The sequence below is a fragment of the Copadichromis virginalis genome, linkage group LG20 (genome assembly GCF_057382275.1).
Source record: "Copadichromis virginalis isolate Kocher_CV1m ecotype Utaka linkage group LG20, C_Virginalis_male_GT1.1, whole genome shotgun sequence".
Taxonomy (NCBI): Eukaryota; Metazoa; Chordata; class Actinopteri; order Cichliformes; family Cichlidae; genus Copadichromis; species Copadichromis virginalis.
This window is the reverse complement of record NC_140637.1, coordinates 35,109,096-35,128,126: the sequence shown is the minus strand read 5'-3', so window position 1 is coordinate 35,128,126 and position 19,031 is coordinate 35,109,096.

The following is a 19,031-nucleotide window of genomic DNA, read 5'->3' as shown; positions in this document are numbered from 1 at the left end:
AATGGTCAAATGCAGACCTTATTATCTCCCCAGAGAATTCACTTCGATCATACTCACTGCCGTGTATATCCCCCCCGACGCTAATGCTAGGTTGGCCATGAAAGAACTTTCTGCAGCCATTAACAAACACCAGAATAAACACCCCGAGGCTGCTTTTATTGTTGCTGGCGACTTCAACCACACCAACTTAAAGACAGTCCTCCCTCCACCAACATGTCTCCTGCCACACCAGAGGAGACAAGACTTTAGACCATGTGTATTCCAACCTGGCTGGAGCCTACAAAGCCACACCCCTCCCCCACATTGGACAATCGGACCATCTCTCCCTGTTCCTTACACCTAGGTATTCACCACTCATCCAACGTGTGAAACCTGCTGTGAGGACAATTAAAGTGTGGCCAGAGGGGACAGAGGCAGTGCTCCAGGACAGATTTAAAAACACAGACTGGAATATGTTCACCCACACAGACCTGGACCAGTACGCCTCATCTGTACTGGATTACATCTCCGAAACCACAGACAGTGTCACCACCCAGAAACGGATCACCATGTACCCCAACCAGAAGCCTTGGATGAACCGGGATGTTCGTCTCCTCCTGAAGGCCCGCAACACTGCCTTTAGGTCAGGAGATGCACACGCCTACAGTACAGCCAGGGCTAATCTAAAGAAAGGCATCAAAAAAGCCAAACACCATTACAAAAAGAAGGTAGAAGAACACTTCTCCAACTCCAACCCCCGACGCATGTGGCAAGGACTCCAGACCATCACAGACTACAGGACCACCAAACCCTCCCCCGCATCCTCTGATGTCTCCTTCCTCAACGAGCTCAACAACTTTTATGCTCGTTTTGAGCGAGGGAACCCCACAACCACAACCAAAGCAGACATGACGCCAGACCACCAACCTATGACTCTCTCCCCCACCGATGTAGGAGCGGTGCTGAGCAGGATCAATGTCCACAAGGCTGCAGGCCCTGATGGCATCCCCGGGCGTGTTCTCAGAGCGTGTTCTGGGGAGCTTGCAGGAGTGCTCACAGACATATTCAATCTGTCCTTGGCCCACGCTGTGGTACCGGCCTGCTTCAAATCCACCTCCATCGTCCCGATACCCAAAAACTCCAACCCATCTTGCCTCAATGATTACCGCCCAGTAGCACTCACCCCCATCATCACTAAGTGCTTAGAGCGACTGGTCCTAGCACACTTCAAATCCTGTCTCCCCCCCACCCTGGACCCCCACCAATTCGCATACCGCCGGAACAGGAGCACAGAGGATGCAGTCTCCATCGCAATGCACTCTGTCCTCTCACACCTGGACAACAACAACACCTACGCCAGAATGCTGTTTATAGACTTCAGTTCAGCATTCAATACAATCCACCCCTCACAACTCATCAGGAAACTGACAGACCTGGGTATCAGCTCCCTCATCTGCAAATGGTTACTGGACTTCCTGACCAACCGCCCCCAACATATCCGGCTGGATAACCGCTGCTCATCTACCATCACAATGAACACCGGTGTACCACAAGGCTGTGTGATGAGCCCTTTCCTCTACTCCCTCTTCACCCACGACTGCAGACCTGCTGATGGTTCCAACACCATCATTAAGTTTGCAGATGACACCACGGTGATTGGCCTCATCAGTGACAACGATGAGGCCGCCTACAGGGAGGAGGTGGATCGTCTGGCTGAGTGGTGCGACAGAAACAACCTGCTGCTTAACACCGAGAAGACCAAGGAGCTCATCGTGGACTACAGGAGGAATGCTGACCCACATCCACCCATCCACATTAAGGGGACGGCTGTGGAGCGTGTGAGCAGCTTCAAGTTCCTGGGAGTCCACATCTCCGAGGATCTCACCTGGACGACCAACTGCTCCAAGCTGGTCAAGAAGGCTCACCAGCGCCTCTTCTTCTTGAGGACTCTGAGGAAGAACCACCTGTCCTCAGACATCCTGGTGAACTTCTATCGCTGCACCATCGAGAGCATCCTGACCAACTGTATAACAGTCTGGTACGGGAACTGCTCTGCCTCGGACCGGAAGGCGTTGCAGAGGGTCGTGAAAGCTGCCCAGCGCATCGCCGGAGCACCACTTCCTGCCATAAAAGACATCTACAGGAAGCGGTGTCTGGGAGGCGCCACAGGAGCCTCCGGACTAAGACCACCAGGTACCGGAACAGCTTCTTCCCCACAGCTGTCAGACTCCTGAACTCTGCCTCCTGACATCTGACCCACGTTAAACTCATGGACTGAACATACACACACCCACAATGGACAACTGTACCCTCAAACACAATAATAACATGGACTGAACCACCACTCACAACCACTAGCACTTTATATAGCCTCTGTAGAAACTATCTACACCCTCACTTATCTTAACTGCACTACTGTATAGCTCTGTGCAAATAATCATTCTGTACATTCGATAATTTTTAATCCTACAACTGTTTACAACTTGCATAGTTCCCATTTCTGTATAGCTGTATATCCCAGATTCTGTAAAGTTATTTATTTCATATTCTGTATAGTTTTTCATATTTATATCCTGTTCATATCCTGTACATAGCTTGTACTCACTACAGCCTGTACATACTTATAGTTATAGAATATTCACAACATACTTCATACCGTGTACATTATAACATACCATAATAGACCCATTTCTGTAATATACTCACATATCTATATTATTGCTAATATATATTGTAATATATCTATATCACTAAAGCACTTCTGGATGGATGCAAACTGCATTTCGTTGCCCTGTACCTGTGCATGTGCAATGACAATAAAGTTGAATTCTATTCTATTCTATTCTATTCTATTCTATTAATCCTCCACTGCCAGGACTCGGGAGGCAGACAGGTTATCTGCTGATCAGAAAGTTGGTGGTCCAATCCTCACCTCCGTTAGTCCACATTCTCATGTTCGAAATCTGAAAAGATGGAATGAAATGTGACTTGTAGTGTTAGCTATGGGTAGACGAGCTCAACATATATGCCAGTCTAAGTGAAAACCTGAATTCAGAAAGTGTCCTCTTCTCCTGATGTATACGAAATGACCTCTGACGCCAGGAACTGTTTCTCTGCTCCAACCTGATCTATGCAGTGTCATCTGAAACAGGAAGTGAACACTTTCCTTCATTTGACCTTCGGCACCAGGAAGTAACATTTCTACTTAAAATCAATCTATGGAGTCACTGCTGGTAATGACCTGAGACAGGAAGTGTCCTCTCAGCTGGATGGATGGAGCCATTCTCATTTCCTTCAGAAAGCTTGCCAAGTATTGTGTGGAGCTGGCTCCTTCATCCTTGCTGGTGGGAAACAGGTCTGCATCAGTAAAGAGAAGAGATTTTTTCAGGATATCACATGTGAGTAACACACAGGGCTGGGATGGTAATCTGGCACACCAGTCATTTTGACCAACGGACCGACATACTTTGGGGCTGATGGGTCAATTAAAGGGCCGCTGTGCACCAGCCCCACACGCACCGAGAACAGCCAGTTGGTTCATTTTCATGACAGCGTATTGCTAACCGAGCATTCTCATTCCCAACGCGTAACATAGCGACGATTTGTCACGTCCCGAGGCGTCTCATAGGTGAAAGGTACCCGTCCTTATGAGACGCTCTAGATTGTCAATTGAATCCAACAGAACACGCTCCAGTCCTCCATTCCAGCCCTAACCCTGTCAGAGAGTGTTTTCCAAAGTGATTCACGATCAGAACCTAAAACACATTTACATGTATAGATTCATTCCAAACGGCTCTCGTTCCTCCAAACGCGTAACATACCGATGGATTGTCACATGCCGTCGGTATGTGACGCGTTGGGATGAGAAAATGTTGATTGCCAAATTAAATTTCCTAATGTAACTGGGCCCTCTCCGACCTTCACTGTGCAGAACAAAGTTTGGAGTGGAAGAGTGGCAAAACGGTGCAGCTGAAAAGCTGAGACACCAAAAGAAAAAAGAAACTAAAAGCAAATCAGGAAATGTGTCAAATTAACAACATGTTGGCTGTTGGTGCTGCTGCTGCACCAACGACAAGTAGTGACAAGCCCGGAGGACATACTGCAGTGCAACTAAGAACTAACCCAACAAAACTAAATATTTACATACGTAAAATATGTGTATGCCTGACATTTGATCTCTCTCTCTTTCTAGGTAAATACCAAACAGATGAATACGACTCACTGGAGAAAAACCTCAGAGACATCAGTGAAGAAGAAGACAAGAACAAAGGCAGAAAAACCAGTGAAGAAAGAAAAGAAAAAAGAAAAGTCAAGAGAAAAATAAATAAGAAGAGCGATTAAAGAAAGAAGCATCAAAGAGAGAAACTCTGGAGACAACAGGGAGGAGTGAGGAAGAATCAGGACAAGATTCTCTTCTTCAGCGTTTCCTGTTAGTCTCATGAGGATGTACACATCTTGGACAGGGAGGAATGCTGGTTTAAGCGCGGAGTCTTTCCCTTTTCACATTTACGTGAAAAGGGAAAGACCATCTCTGATTCGAGGAGGGGGTCTAAGGGTACATCTGTCACCATCTTACAATGCTGTGATTGCAGCCATTCCCCCAACTCTCTGTGAATGGGACTCATGACCATCAATCAATGATCAGTGGTTGCTGATCAATAGCCAAGACAATTTGCATATTAATGATCATAAAGTGAGCTCACAGCTCCCTGTTCCTTCAGTGCACTGGTTTCAGTCATCGTGCAAATGTGCTGTTTATAAGGTTGGAACCTGCAGTCAGCTGAGACTGAAGGAGTCACAACATGTTGTTTCAGCTGACTAACATAGCGCTGCTCCTCTGAAGGGGATAGAGCAGGGCTGCCCAATCCCAGTCCTCGAGAGCTACTATCCTGCAGCTTTGAGATGCAGCCCTACTCCAACACAGCTGAATCAAATGGTTTGATTACCTCTTCAGCATGCCATCATGTTTGGCAAAGGCCTGATAACAAGCCATTCATTTGATTCGGGTGTGTGGGAACAAGGATGCATCTAAAAGCTGCAGGACGGTAGCTCTCGAGGACCGGGATTGGGCACCCCTGGGATAGAGTGTCTGCACACAGGCTTTATGTTTAGGAAGACAGCGCCCCCTGGAGAAACCTCTTCACACCCACAATTTAAACAAAACAAAAAACAATCATTCAATCCTCTTTGTTTGTCTTTGAGCTGGTCAAAGCTGAAGGTGAGGTCACCTGTAGAAGTGCAGAACACACCATTACTATAAACATGAACATTAAATGAAAAACCTGAAAACACTTCAGTTAAAGTGTCAGTTTAGTTAGTTTATTAGGGACAGCTGTGCTCGGCAGGTATATAAAAACAAACTTTAACGTCCTGGTGTATTTTAATGAGTGGCCAAAATAATGCAAACACCTTTAAATACACCTGCATCTGTAAACTGATGCAGCAGAGGCGGAGGCAGACATTTGATACACCCAGGGCTTGGCCCTAAAGGATAGTATGCATGTGGGATTGTGGCTGAAAGATTAATAGCCTCTGTTTTGAGTTTTGTTCAAAAAAGAATGACTTCATATAGGGAAAAATATATATCACTTATGCAGGACACCTTAAATTAGTTTTTTAATTAAGCAGCAAGTCGGGCTGTATCAAGACACGAGGACTAAACCCAAATTCAACCAGACCCAGAACTGATCCGGAATTAAAACAGGACTACAACAGTTTAAAATCAGGACTACTTAGGACGTAACCAAGGCAGAACCAGAATCAGAACTAGATGATAGTAGCACTAAAAATCATCATAGACCTGCACTACAATATTTTTTTAATTCTACCAAAGTCCAATATTTAGATTGAGAAAAGTTTATATAATTATTTAGCCTTGTTGTGCAAACAAGCTGCATAACTTAATAAATATAGAATTTGAAAAATAACAAACCTAAAAAGAAACACTAGGTACGAGATACATGAGTACCTATGATACGGTGATACTTTTGGTAAAAAACCATTTGACTAACATGTGTGTCTCACCTGCTCTTGTTCCTTCTCTGTTCCTCTCTCTGTTCCTCCCTCTCTCTCTCTCTGTTCCTCTCTCTCTCTCTGTTCCTCCCTCTCTCTCTCTGTTCCTCCCTCTCTCTCTCTCTGTTCCTCTCTCTCTCTCTGTTCCTCTCTCTCTCTCTCTATTCCTCCCTCTCTCTCTCTCTGTTCCCCTCTCTCTCTCTCTGTTCCTCTCTCTCTCTCTCTCTATTCCTCCCTCTCTCTCTCTCTGTTCCTCCCTCTCTCTCTCTGTTCCTCTCTCTCTCTCTGTTCCTCCCTCTCTCTCTCTCTGTTCCTCTCTCTCTCTCTGTTCCTCCCTCTCTCTCTCTCTGTTCCTCTCTCTGTTCCTCTCTCTGTTCCTCCCTCTCTCTCTCTATTCCTCCCTCTCTCTCTCTCTGTTCCTCTCTCTCTCTCTCTCTGTTCCTCCCTCTCTCTCTCTGTTCCTCTCTCTCTCTCTCTGTTCCTCTCTCTCTCTCTCTCTCTATTCCTCCCTCTCTCTCTCTCTCTGTTCCTCCCTCTCTCTCTCTGTTCCTCTCTCTCTCTCTGTTCCTCCCTCTCTCTCTCTCTGTTCCTCTCTCTCTCTCTGTTCCTCCCTCTCTCTCTCTCTGTTCCTCTCTCTGTTCCTCTCTCTGTTCCTCCCTCTCTCTCTCTCTATTCCTCCCTCTCTCTCTCTCTGTTCCTCTCTCTCTCTGTTCCTCCCTCTCTCTCTCTCTGTTCCTCTCTCTCTCTCTGTTCCTCCCTCTCTCTCTCTCTCTGTTCCTCTCTCTCTCTCTCTGTTCCTCCCTCTCTCTCTCTCTGTTCCTCTCTCTCTCTCTCTGTTCCTCCCTCTCTCTCTCTCTGTTCCTCTCTCTCTCTCTGTTCCTCCCTCTCTCTCTCTCTCTGTTCCTCTCTCTCTCTCTGTTCCTCCCTCTCTCTCTCTGTTCCTCTCTCTGTTCCTCTCTCTGTTCCTCTCTCTCAAATTCAAATTCAAATTCAAATTTTATTTGTCACGTACACAGTCATACACAGTACGATATGTAGTGAAATGCTTGGACAACTGCTCGTGACCTAAAGAAAACAAAAAAGGAAAAGGCTATGAATAAGATAGGAAATAAATATGAAAAATTAAAATGGGTAAATTTAACTAGGAAGGAATAAAATATAAATTAAGGTTAAAAATGAAATAACTGTACAACACAAATTAGAATGAAGGGTAAATTTAACTGGGAGAATAAGATAAAATATATAAATTAAAGTTGAAAATAAAATAACTGTACAACAAAATACACAATATAGAACTATATAAGAATGTATGAAGAAATATAAATAAATATATACACAATAACAGCAGCGTGATTTAAGTAATGAAGTGAAACAATGTCCAGAATGTCCAGTGTGTGTAAGAACTCTGTTCCTCTCTCTCTCTCTCTGTTCCTCTCTCTCTCTCTGTTCCTCCCTCTCTCTCTCTCTGTTACTCCCTCTCTCTCTCTCTGTTACTCTCTCTGTTCCTCTCTCTCTCTCTCTGTTCCTCCCTCTCTCTCTCTCTGTTCCTCTGTCTCTCTCTCTGTTCCTCCCTCTCTCTCTCTCTGTTCCTCCCTCTCTCTCTGTTCCTCTCTCTCTCTCTGTTCCTCCCTCTCTCTCTCTATTCCTCCCTCTCTCTCTCTCTGTTCCTCTCTCTCTCTCTGTTCCTCTCTCTCTCTCTATTCCTCCCTCTCTCTCTCTCTGTTCCTCTCTCTCTCTCTCTGTTCCTCCCTCTCTCTCTCTGTTCCTCTCTCTCTCTCTGTTCCTCCCTCTCTCTCTCTCTCTGTTCCTCCCTCTCTCTCTCTCTGTTCCTCTCTCTCTCTCTGTTCCTCCCTCTCTCTCTCTCTGTTCCTCTCTCTGTTCCTCTCTCTGTTCCTCCCTCTCTCTCTCTGTTCCTCTCTCTCTCTCTGTTCCTCCCTCTCTCTCTCTATTCCTCCCTCTCTCTCTCTCTGTTCCTCTCTCTCTCTCTCTCTGTTCCTCCCTCTCTCTCTCTGTTCCTCTCTCTCTCTCTCTGTTCCTCTCTCTCTCTCTCTATTCCTCCCTCTCTCTCTCTCTGTTCCTCCCTCTCTCTCTCTGTTCCCCTCTCTCTCTCTGTTCCTCCCTCTCTCTCTCTCTCTGTTCCTCCCTCTCTCTCTCTCTGTTCCTCTCTCTCTCTCTGTTCCTCCCTCTCTCTCTCTCTGTTCCTCTCTCTGTTCCTCTCTCTGTTCCTCCCTCTCTCTCTCTATTCCTCCCTCTCTCTCTCTCTGTTCCTCTCTCTCTCTCTCTCTGTTCCTCCCTCTCTCTCTCTGTTCCTCCCTCTCTCTCTCTCTGTTCCTCTCTCTCTCTCTGTTCCTCCCTCTCTCTCTCTCTCTGTTCCTCTCTCTCTCTCTCTGTTCCTCCCTCTCTCTCTCTCTGTTCCTCTCTCTCTCTCTCTGTTCCTCCCTCTCTCTCTCTCTGTTCCTCTCTCTCTCTCTGTTCCTCTCTCTGTTCCTCCCTCTCTCTCTCTCTATTCCTCCCTCTCTCTCTCTGTTCCTCTCTCTTTCTCTCTGTTCCTCCCTCTCTCTCTCTCTGTTCCTCTCTCTCTCTCTATTCCTCCCTCTCTCTCTCTCTGTTCCTCTCTCTCTCTCTCTGTTCCTCCCTCTCTCTCTCTCTGTTCCTCCCTCTCTCTCTCTCTGTTCCTCTCTCTCTCTCTGTTCCTCCCTCTCTCTCTCTCTCTGTTCCTCTCTCTGTTCCTCTCTCTGTTCCTCTACCTCAAATTCAAATTCAAATTCAAATTTTATTTGTCACGTACACAGTCATACACAGTACGATATGTAGTGAAATGCTTGGACAACTGCTCGTGACCTAAAGAAAACAAAAAAGGAAAAGGCTATGAATAAGATAGGAAATAAATATGAAAAATTAAAATGGGTAAATTTAACTAGGAAGGAATAAAATATAAATTAAGGTTAAAAATGAAATAACTGTACAACACAAATTAGAATGAAGGGTAAATTTAACTGGGAGAATAAGATAAAATATATAAATTAAAGTTGAAAATAAAATAACTGTACAACAAAATACACAATATAGAACTATATAAGAATGTATGAAGAAATATAAATAAATATATACACAATAACAGCAGCGTGATTTAAGTAATGAAGTGAAACAATGTCCAGAAAGTCCAGTGTGTGTAAGAACTCTGTTCCTCTCTCTCTCTCTCTGTTCCTCTCTCTCTCTCTCTGTTCCTCCCTTTCTCTCTCTGTTCCTCTCTCTCTCTCTGTTCCTCTCTCTCTCTCTGTTCCTCCCTCTCTCTCTCTGTTCCTCTCTCTCTCTCTCTGTTCCTCTCTCTGTTCCTCCCTCTCTCTCTCTGTTCCTCCCTCTCTCTCTCTCTGTTCCTCTCTCTCTGTTCCTCCCTCTCTGTTCCTCCCTCTCTCTCTCTGTTCCTCCCTCTCTCTCTCTGTTCCTCCCTCTCTCTCTCTCTGTTCCTCTCTCTCTGTTCCTCCCTCTCTCTCTCTGTTCCTCCCTCTCTCTCTCTCTGTTCCTCTCTCTGTTCCTCCCTCTCTCTCTCTCTCTCTCTGTTCCTCTCTCTGTTCCTCCCTCTCTCTCTCTCTGTTCCTCTCTCTCTGTTCCTCCCTCTCTCTCTCTGTTCCTCCCTCTCTCTCTCTGTTCCTCTCTCTCTTCCTCTCTCTCTCTCTCTCTGTTCCTCCCTCTCTCTCTCTCTGTTACTCCCCCTCTCTCTCTCTGTTCCTCTCTCTGTTCCTCCCTCTCTCTCTCTGTTCCTCCCTCTCTCTCTCTCTGTTCCTCCCTCTCTCTCTCTGTTCCTCCCTCCCTCTCTCTCTGTTCCTCTCTCTGTTCCTCCCCCTCTCTCTCTCTGTTCCTCTCTCTCTCTCTGTTCCTCCCTCTCTCTCTCTGTTCCTCCCTCTCTCTCTCTCTCTCTGTTCCTCTCTCTCTCTCTGTTCCTCCCCCTCTCTCTGTTCCTCTCTCTCTGTTCCTCCCTCTCTCTCTCTGTTCCTCTCTCTGTTCCTCCCTCTCTCTCTCTGTTCCTCTCTCTGTTCCTCCCTCTCTCTCTCTGTTCCTCTCTCTCTCTGTTCCTCTCTCTGTTCCTCCCTCCCTCTCTCTCTGTTCCTCTCTCTGTTCCTCCCTCCCTCTCTCTCTGTCCCTCTCTCTCTCTCTCTATTCCTCTCTCTCTCTCTCTCTCCCTCTCTCTCTCTCTCTCTCCCTCTCTCTCTCTCTGTTCCTCTCTCTGTTCCTCCCTCTCTCTCTCTCTGTTCCTCTCTCTCTGTTCCTCCCTCTCTCTCTCTGTTCCTCCCTCTCTCTCTCTGTTCCTCTCTCTCTTCCTCTCTCTCTCTCTCTCTGTCCCTCCCTCTCTCTCTCTCTGTTACTCCCCCTCTCTCTCTCTGTTCCTCTCTCTGTTCCTCCCTCTCTCTCTCTGTTCCTCCCTCTCTCTCTCTCTGTTCCTCCCTCTCTCTCTCTGTTCCTCCCTCCCTCTCTCTCTGTTCCTCTCTCTGTTCCTCCCCCTCTCTCTCTCTGTTCCTCTCTCTCTCTCTGTTCCTCCCTCTCTCTCTCTGTTCCTCCCTCTCTCTCTCTCTCTCTGTTCCTCTCTCTCTCTCTGTTCCTCCCCCTCTCTCTGTTCCTCTCTCTCTGTTCCTCCCTCTCTCTCTCTGTTCCTCTCTCTGTTCCTCCCTCTCTCTCTCTGTTCCTCTCTCTGTTCCTCCCTCTCTCTCTCTGTTCCTCTCTCTCTCTGTTCCTCTCTCTGTTCCTCCCTCCCTCTCTCTCTGTTCCTCTCTCTGTTCCTCCCTCCCTCTCTCTCTGTCCCTCTCTCTCTCTCTCTATTCCTCTCTCTCTCTCTCTCTCCCTCTCTCTCTCTCTCTCTCCCTCTCTCTCTCTCTGTTCCTCTCTCTGTTCCTCCCTCTCTCTCTCTCTGTTCCTCTCTCTCTGTTCCTCCCTCTCTCTCTCTGTTCCTCCCTCTCTCTCTCTCTGTTCCTCTCTCTCTCTCTATTCCTCCCTCTCTCTCTCTCTGTTCCTCTCTCTCTCTCTCTGTTCCTCCCTCTCTCTCTCTCTGTTCCTCTCTCTCTCTCTCTGTTCCTCCCTCTCTCTCTCTCTGTTCCTCTCTCTCTCTCTGTTCCTCCCTCTCTCTCTCTCTCTGTTCCTCTCTCTGTTCCTCTCTCTGTTCCTCTACCTCAAATTCAAATTCAAATTCAAATTTTATTTGTCACGTACACAGTCATACACAGTACGATATGTAGTGAAATGCTTGGACAACTGCTCGTGACCTAAAGAAAACAAAAAAGGAAAAGGCTATGAATAAGATAGGAAATAAATATGAAAAATTAAAATGGGTAAATTTAACTAGGAAGGAATAAAATATAAATTAAGGTTAAAAATGAAATAACTGTACAACACAAATTAGAATGAAGGGTAAATTTAACTGGGAGAATAAGATAAAATATATAAATTAAAGTTGAAAATAAAATAACTGTACAACAAAATACACAATATAGAACTATATAAGAATGTATGAAGAAATATAAATAAATATATACACAATAACAGCAGCGTGATTTAAGTAATGAAGTGAAACAATGTCCAGAATGTCCAGTGTGTGTAAGAACTCTGTTCCTCTCTCTCTCTCTCTGTTCCTCTCTCTCTCTCTGTTCCTCCCTCTCTCTCTCTCTGTTACTCCCTCTCTCTCTCTCTGTTACTCTCTCTGTTCCTCCCTCTCTCTCTCTGTTCCTCCCTCTCTCTCTCTCTGTTCCTCCCTCTCTCTCTCTGTTCCTCCCTCTCTCTCTCTGTTCCTCTCTCTGTTCCTCCCTCCCTCTCTCTCTGTTCCTCTCTCTGTTCCTCCCCCTCTCTCTCTCTGTTCCTCTCTCTCTCTCTGTTCCTCCCTCTCTCTCTCTGTTCCTCCCTCTCTCTCTCTCTCTCTGTTCCTCCCCCTCTCTCTGTTCCTCTCTCTCTGTTCCTCCCTCTCTCTCTCTGTTCCTCTCTCTGTTCCTCCCTCTCTCTCTCTGTTCCTCTCTCTCTCTGTTCCTCTCTCTGTTCCTCCCTCTCTCTCTCTGTTCCTCTCTCTCTCTGTTCCTCTCTCTGTTCCTCCCTCCCTCTCTCTCTGTTCCTCTCTCTGTTCCTCCCTCTCTCTCTCTGTTCCTCTCTCTGTTCCTCCCTCCCTCTCTCTCTGTTCCTCTCTCTCTCTCTCTATTCCTCTCTCTCTCTCTCTCTCTCTCTCTCTCTCTCTCTCTCTGTTCATCTCTCTGTTCCTCTCTCTCTCTCTGTTCCTCCCCCCCTCTCTCTCTCTGTTCCTCTCTCTCTCTCTGTTCCTCCCTCTCTCTCTCTCTGTTCCTCTCTCTCTCTCTGTTCCTCCCCCTCTCTCTCTCTGTTCCTCTCTCTCTCTGTTCCTCTCTCTCTCTCTGTTCCTCCCTCTATCTCTCTGTTCCTCCCTCTCTCTCTCTCTCTCTCTGTTCCTCCTCCCTCTCTCTCTGTTCCTCTCTCTCTCTCTCTGTTCCTCCCTCTCTCTCTCTGTTCCTCCCTCTCTCTCTCTCTGTTCCTCTCTCTCTCTCTGTTCCTCCCTCTCTCTCTCTGTTCCTCCCTCTCTCTCTCTCTGTTCCTCCCTCATCTCTCTGTTCCTCTCCCTGTTCCTCTCTCTGTTCCTCCCTCTCTCTCTCTGTTCCTCCCTCTCTGTTCCTCTCTCTCTGTTCCTCTCTTTGTTCCTCCCTCTCTCTCTCTGTTCCTCTCTCTCTCTCTCTGTTCCTCTCTCTCTCTGTTCCTCCCTCTCTCTCTCTGTTCCTCACTCTCTGTTCCTCTCTTTGTTCCTCCCTCTCTCTCTCTGTTCCTCCCTCTCTCTCTCTCTGTTCCTCTCTCTCTCTCTGTTCCTCCCTCTCTCTCTCTGTTCCTCCCTCTCTCTCTCTCTGTTCCCCTCTCTCTCTCTGTTCCTCCCTCTCTCTCTCTGTTCCTCTCTCTCTGTTCCTCTCTCTCTGTTCCTCTCTCTGTTCCTCCCTCCCTCTCTCTCTGTTCCTCCCTCTCTCTCTCTGTTCCTCTCTCTGTTCCTCTCTCTCTCTCTCTATTTCTCTCTTTGTTCCTCCCCCTCCCTCTCTCTCTGTTCCTCCCTTCCTCTCTCTCTGTTCCTCTCTCTCTCTCTTTCTCTCTATTCCTCTCTCTCTCTCTCTGTTCCTCCCTCTATCTCTCTGTTCCTCCCTCTCTCTCTCTCTGTTCCTCTCTCTCTCTCTCTGTTCCTCCCTCTCTCTCTCTCTGTTCCTCCCTCTATCTCTCTGTTCCTCCCTCTCTCTCTCTGTTCCTCTCTCTCTCTCTCTGTTCCTCCCTCTCTCTCTCTCTGTTCCTCCCTCTATCTCTCTGTTCCTCCCTCTCTCTCTCTCTGTTCCTCTCTCTCTCTCTCTGTTCCTCCCTCTCTCTCTCTGTTCCTCCCTCTATCTCTCTGTTCCTCTCTCTCTCTCTCTGTTCCTCTCTCTCTCTCTGTTCCTCCCCCTCTCTCTCTCTGTTCCTCCCTTCCTCTCTCTCTGTTCCTCTCTCTCTCTCTTTCTCTCTTCCTCTCTCTCTGTTCCTCTCTCTCTCTCTTTCTCTCTATTCCTCTCTCTCTCTCTCTGTTCATCTCTCTGTTCCTCCCCCCCTCTCTCTCTGTTCCTCTCTCTCTCTCTCTGTTCCTCCCTCTATCTCTCTGTTCCTCCCTCTCTCTCTCTCTGTTCCTCCCTCTCTCTCTCTGTTCCTCCCTCTCTCTCTCTCTGTTCCTCTCTCTCTCTCTCTGTTCCTTCCTCTCTCTCTGACAATATGACAATCCTCAAATATACATTTGAAACCAGATATTTACAAACTCTTCAGATAAAAACACTTTTTTAATTGTAACATCAAATCAGACTAAATGTTTATTTTTTTAGATAAATATAAAAACATATTTGTTAACTTTACAGGAAGTGCAGAATTATTAGGCAAGCTGTATTTCTGAGGAATAATTTTATTATTGAACAACAACCATGTTCTCAATGAACCCAAAAACTCATTAATATCAAAACTGAATGTTTTTGGAAGTAGTTTTTAGTTTGTTTTTAGTTTTAGCTATTTTAGAGGGATACAGTATCTGTGTGTGCAGGTGACTATTACTGTGCATAATTATTAGGCAACTTAACAAAAAACAAATATATACCCATTTCAATTATTTATTTTTACCAGTGAAACCAATATAACATCTCCACATTCACAAATATACATTTCTGACATTCAAAAACAAAACAAAAACAAATCAGCGACCAATATAGCCACCTTTCTTTGCAAGGACACTCAAAAGCCTGCCATCCATGGATTCTGTCAGTGTTTTGATCTGTTCACCATCAACATTGCGTGCAGCAGCAACCACAGCCTCCCAGACACTGTTCAGAGAGGTGTACTGTTTTCCCTCCTTGTAAATCTCACATTTGATGATGGACCACAGGTTCTCAATGGGGTTCAGATCAGGTGAACAAGGTGGCCATGTCATTAGTTTTTCTTCTTTTATACCCTTTCTTGCCAGCCACGCTGTGGAGTACTTGGACGTGTGTGATGGAGCATTGTCCTGCATGAAAATCATGTTTTTCTTGAAGGATGCAGACTTCTTCCTGTACCACTGCTTGAAGAAGGTGTCTTCCAGAAACTGGCAGTAGGACTGGGAGTTGAGCTTGACTCCATCCTCAACCCGAAAAGGCCCCACAAGCTCATCTTTGATGATACCAGCCCAAACCAGTACTCCACCTCCACCTTGCTGGCGTCTGAGTCGGACTGGAGCTCTCTGCCATTTACCAATCCAGCCACGGGCCCATCCATCTGGCCCATCAAGACTCACTCTCATTTCATCAGTCCATAAAACCTTAGAAAAACCAGTCTTGAGATATTTCTTGGCCCAGTCTTGACGTTTCAGCTTGTGTGTCTTGTTCAGTGGTGGTCGTTTTCAGCCTTTCTTACCTTGGCCATGTCTCTGAGTATTGCACACCTTGTGCTTTTGGGCACTCCAGTGATGTTGCAGCTCTGAAATATGGCCAAACTGGTGGCAAGTGGCATCTTGGCAGCTGCACGCTTGACTTTTCTCAGTTCATGGGCAGTTATTTTGCGCCTTGGTTTTTCCACACGCTTCTTGCGACCCTGTTGACTATTTTGAATGAAACGCTTGATTGTTCGATGATCACGCTTCAGAAGCTTTGCAATTTTGAGACTGCTGCATCCCTCTGCAAGATATCTCACTATTTTTGACTTTTCTGAGCCTGTCAAGTCCTTCTTTTGACCCATTTTGCCAAAGGAAAGGACGTTGCCTAATAATTATGCACACCTGATATAGGGTGTTGATGTCATTAGACCACACCCCTTCTCATTACAGAGATGCACATCACCTAATATGCTTAATTGGTAGTAGGCTTTCGAGCCTATACAGCTTGGAGTAAGACAACATGCATGAAGAGGATGATGTGGACAAAATACTCATTTGCCTAATAATTCTTAATTGTAAATGGCACCAAATTGTATTCAAATTGAGCCACACTTATGAGGATCCACAACCCTGTTCCTGGTGTTTTGGTTGACATCTCTGGATGTTCCCATGTCACAGAAACAGGCCCTGTGTTTTGCCTTATATGCATCCACAGCTGTGCCACCAATTTACTCACATGGACTCTACTAACCTATCAGAAGCTTTTTCAGCTCAGAATGGAATCGTCTGGAGTTTTCTTATTAATTAACAATAAACTTAGTGCATATGTACTCCTAAATTTGATGAAAGTGATTAAAATAGAAGCTATATCTGTCTTTATTCTGACATTTAACTAATTCAAAAGATTTTAAATATTTATTTATTTATCCAAAACAAAACAAGTGTACTCTAAATTGATGTTTAACAGTAAAATAATGTTTTTATGTTTTCTCCATAAAGTGTAAATATCTGGTTTAAACTGTGAATATACTGCTGTGTATTGAAGTTCCTGTTGTTTTGCATAGAAATATACTGAACAACATACAAAGCATGATAAATAAAATAACATCTACCTGAGTTTTTTCTTTGAAAGAAGCTCCTTATGTCCATTCTTGTATATCAGTACATTACTGAAACCGGTTTGTTTAGCCGTGGAGGGAAACAACTGAAAATATGAAATAAACACACATGTAAGCTGAGACTCTCTAAAGAAACAGCTTTGTTGTTGTTCAGCTTTTCATTTCGCCATTTCTTGATTCACTTTAAGAGCAAGTAACGTAATATTGGTCAAGTGATCAGTTTGTTATCAATCTTTTGTGATACACCGTCATATTTACATTATTTGTACAGTACGAATGATTTGCTTTAGTACCTGCTGTGGAGAGCAGGGAAATTATTTTACTGCTATTGTTAATAATCATCATGACCATTGCATTAATAATATAATTTACAGTATTGATATTGCATTCAGATGTTTAAACAGTGTGTGTCTTTCAGAAAGACTAAAGCCACAGGCTGACAGGAAATTGCAGGTTTGCAGCGTGTGCCTTTTGCAGAACTGAAACCGAAAGTAGTCTAAGTGCAGGTTATTTTGAGGATTACATGTGAGGATGAGCCTCTGTTCTGGTGAAAGGTCAGAAGTGCAACGGGTGAGATGAAAGAGCATTTGAGGACGACATATACACACAAACACACACAGTTAGAGAGAATCATTTATAGGTGAGAGGTTAGTTATGTTTGCTCGCAACTGTGAAAGAGGAACAATTTCTTGTTGTCTCTGCAAAAAGAGGAACAGTTTCCAGACGAGAACTGGAAGTCAAAAGGTTGACAGGAAATACCGGCCATGAAGATAGAAGACAATGTTCTTTTTAAACTGTGTTAAAAGTCATTGTGGTTTTGATTTGACGTATCCATATATTCTGTCTGGTGACATATGAAGGGGCGTCATTAATTCAAACCCTGATGGTATAAAAATCTGTGTATGCTTTGATTAAGTCGGAGATCAGCCCTGTCTGCGAACAGGTGCTGGTCTTCCCACGCGTGTATTCATTAAAATCAATTGTTTGACCAAGTTCTGGACCTGGTTGTTTGTACTCTCCTTCCTCATTATTAGAACCTTAACACTGCTCAAACTTAAGCTCTCCTCTGTCTGCCTGGCTGCGCTTCTCCAACAGCGCACTTGCAGGCAGCAGCTGCCCCGCCCCCTCACTCAGTTGATTAGTGTCTGAGCTCGGATCATACCAATATTAGGGGAGATTTACGCACAGTCGTTAATTCCCACAGTGTGCATTATGTGCTTCGAATATTGTGTGTAGTTTTGTTTTATACAGTTGTCAGCCAGGCATCTAACTATGAAAAGATTACACTCCAAAAGACCCCGTGCTTCTGAAAAAACAACCCGGGCTTAAGCCTCCCCCCCCGCTCCGCCATTGTTCTGCTGTAACTCGGAACAAAGGTTCAGGTAAGAAATAAAATGTTGTATTTACTTAATCAAGTTATACCAACCAGTCCCACAAAACTCGCTGTTTACATGGGAACAGTAATTACATTTAATTGTAATCATATATTTTAAGTAAATGTAACTAAGCTGTGTTAATTAAATACTAAAGAGAATATAGTTCAATTACATTAGCTAAAATCATCTTCTTGGATCTACTGACAACAGGTTCAATTAACTTGATTAATGATTAAGTTTAGCTCACTAAATACAAATGATGAGTATTAATATTAGAAGCTTTTGTTCATTGTACAGCATAGCTGCGCCGTTTAAGTTTTCAGGTCAAATATACTCAAGTTGCTTTAGTAAAGCGACAAGTCAACAGACAAGTTTAAGTCTGTTGGTCCAACAGACCAAACTCCTTTGTCCCGCACGCCATCGCACTGTTTAACTCCTCGCTGGAGGGGAGGGGGAACAGGAGGACAAAGGAGGGCAAAGGAGGGCGGGGACAACTGAAAAAACAAAACTAAATAAGAACCAATCACTGTGCAATACACATTCTGGCTGCTACGTAGCTTATTTATATATGCTGTATTTAAGCTTATATTCCTGTTTTCCCCCTTTAATTTTTATTCTAATTTTTTACTACTATGCAAATTTCTGTCGGTGTTCTGCTACTGGAAACTGAATTTCCCAGAGGAACATACCCAAGTGATTAATAAAGCTCTATCTAAACCTGACTTTATTAAACTCTGATTTAGAACATTGTCTAACAAGGCATCTAACAGAAAAGAAAAACATGCACACAACATGTATCGGTAGTTAACGCATGCTATGTGTACTGAGAAAAAAAGTATACAGTTACAAAAACTGCATATGTACCTAAGTATACCCCATGTGAAGAAAATAAAGATGCATAAAACTGAAAGTTCCTTATCAGTGAATGTCTCACTTGATGATCTGATAATCAAGTTTTATTATTTTTATAGGTTTTACACCTGAATGAGTTCAAACTAGCCCACTGCTCTCTTAACTATAGCTAACTCCGAAGGTTTAAGTTGTTTACTCTCATTCTGCCACTTTAAACACAGCTATAGTCTTCTGTAACACTTGCGTCACTTTATGCTTTCTCATTGTTATCTCATTAAAATCCTTCCTATAAAATACACTTAAATATTTATATTTCGCGACAACTTATCGAAAATGCAAAGTAGAGCCAACTGACGTGACTCTCTGTGCTGATTTACAGTAATGTGAAAAGAGTCTAGCATGAAGACAGTTGGCATTAACAAGGGAACATCTCTAAAGCCTGGTTACAGAAGCACAAGTTAAACAAAATATTCGATTAGAAAAAGTAAATATTAAACACATTGTTACACATCCTATTTTAAAAAAAATTTTCTGTTCACAGGTGAGATGGACAGAACATGATCATTACAGATCAACCAAATATTTGTCTTTAGATTAGATTTGGGGTTTTTCCCTGGAAATCTTCAGTTTACTCTGCCGGGTAAGCATCACTGGTCCACTCTCCTTTGTTACAGGATATATTTTACACAAGTATTTGGAAAGAAATGTGACCCTCAGACCCACCTGCATTGTAGGCAATCAATTATTCATTACAGTCATTACAGTCAGCTTAAATGCTGTATTGAGGCTAAACCAACACATGGACTCTGTGGGAGA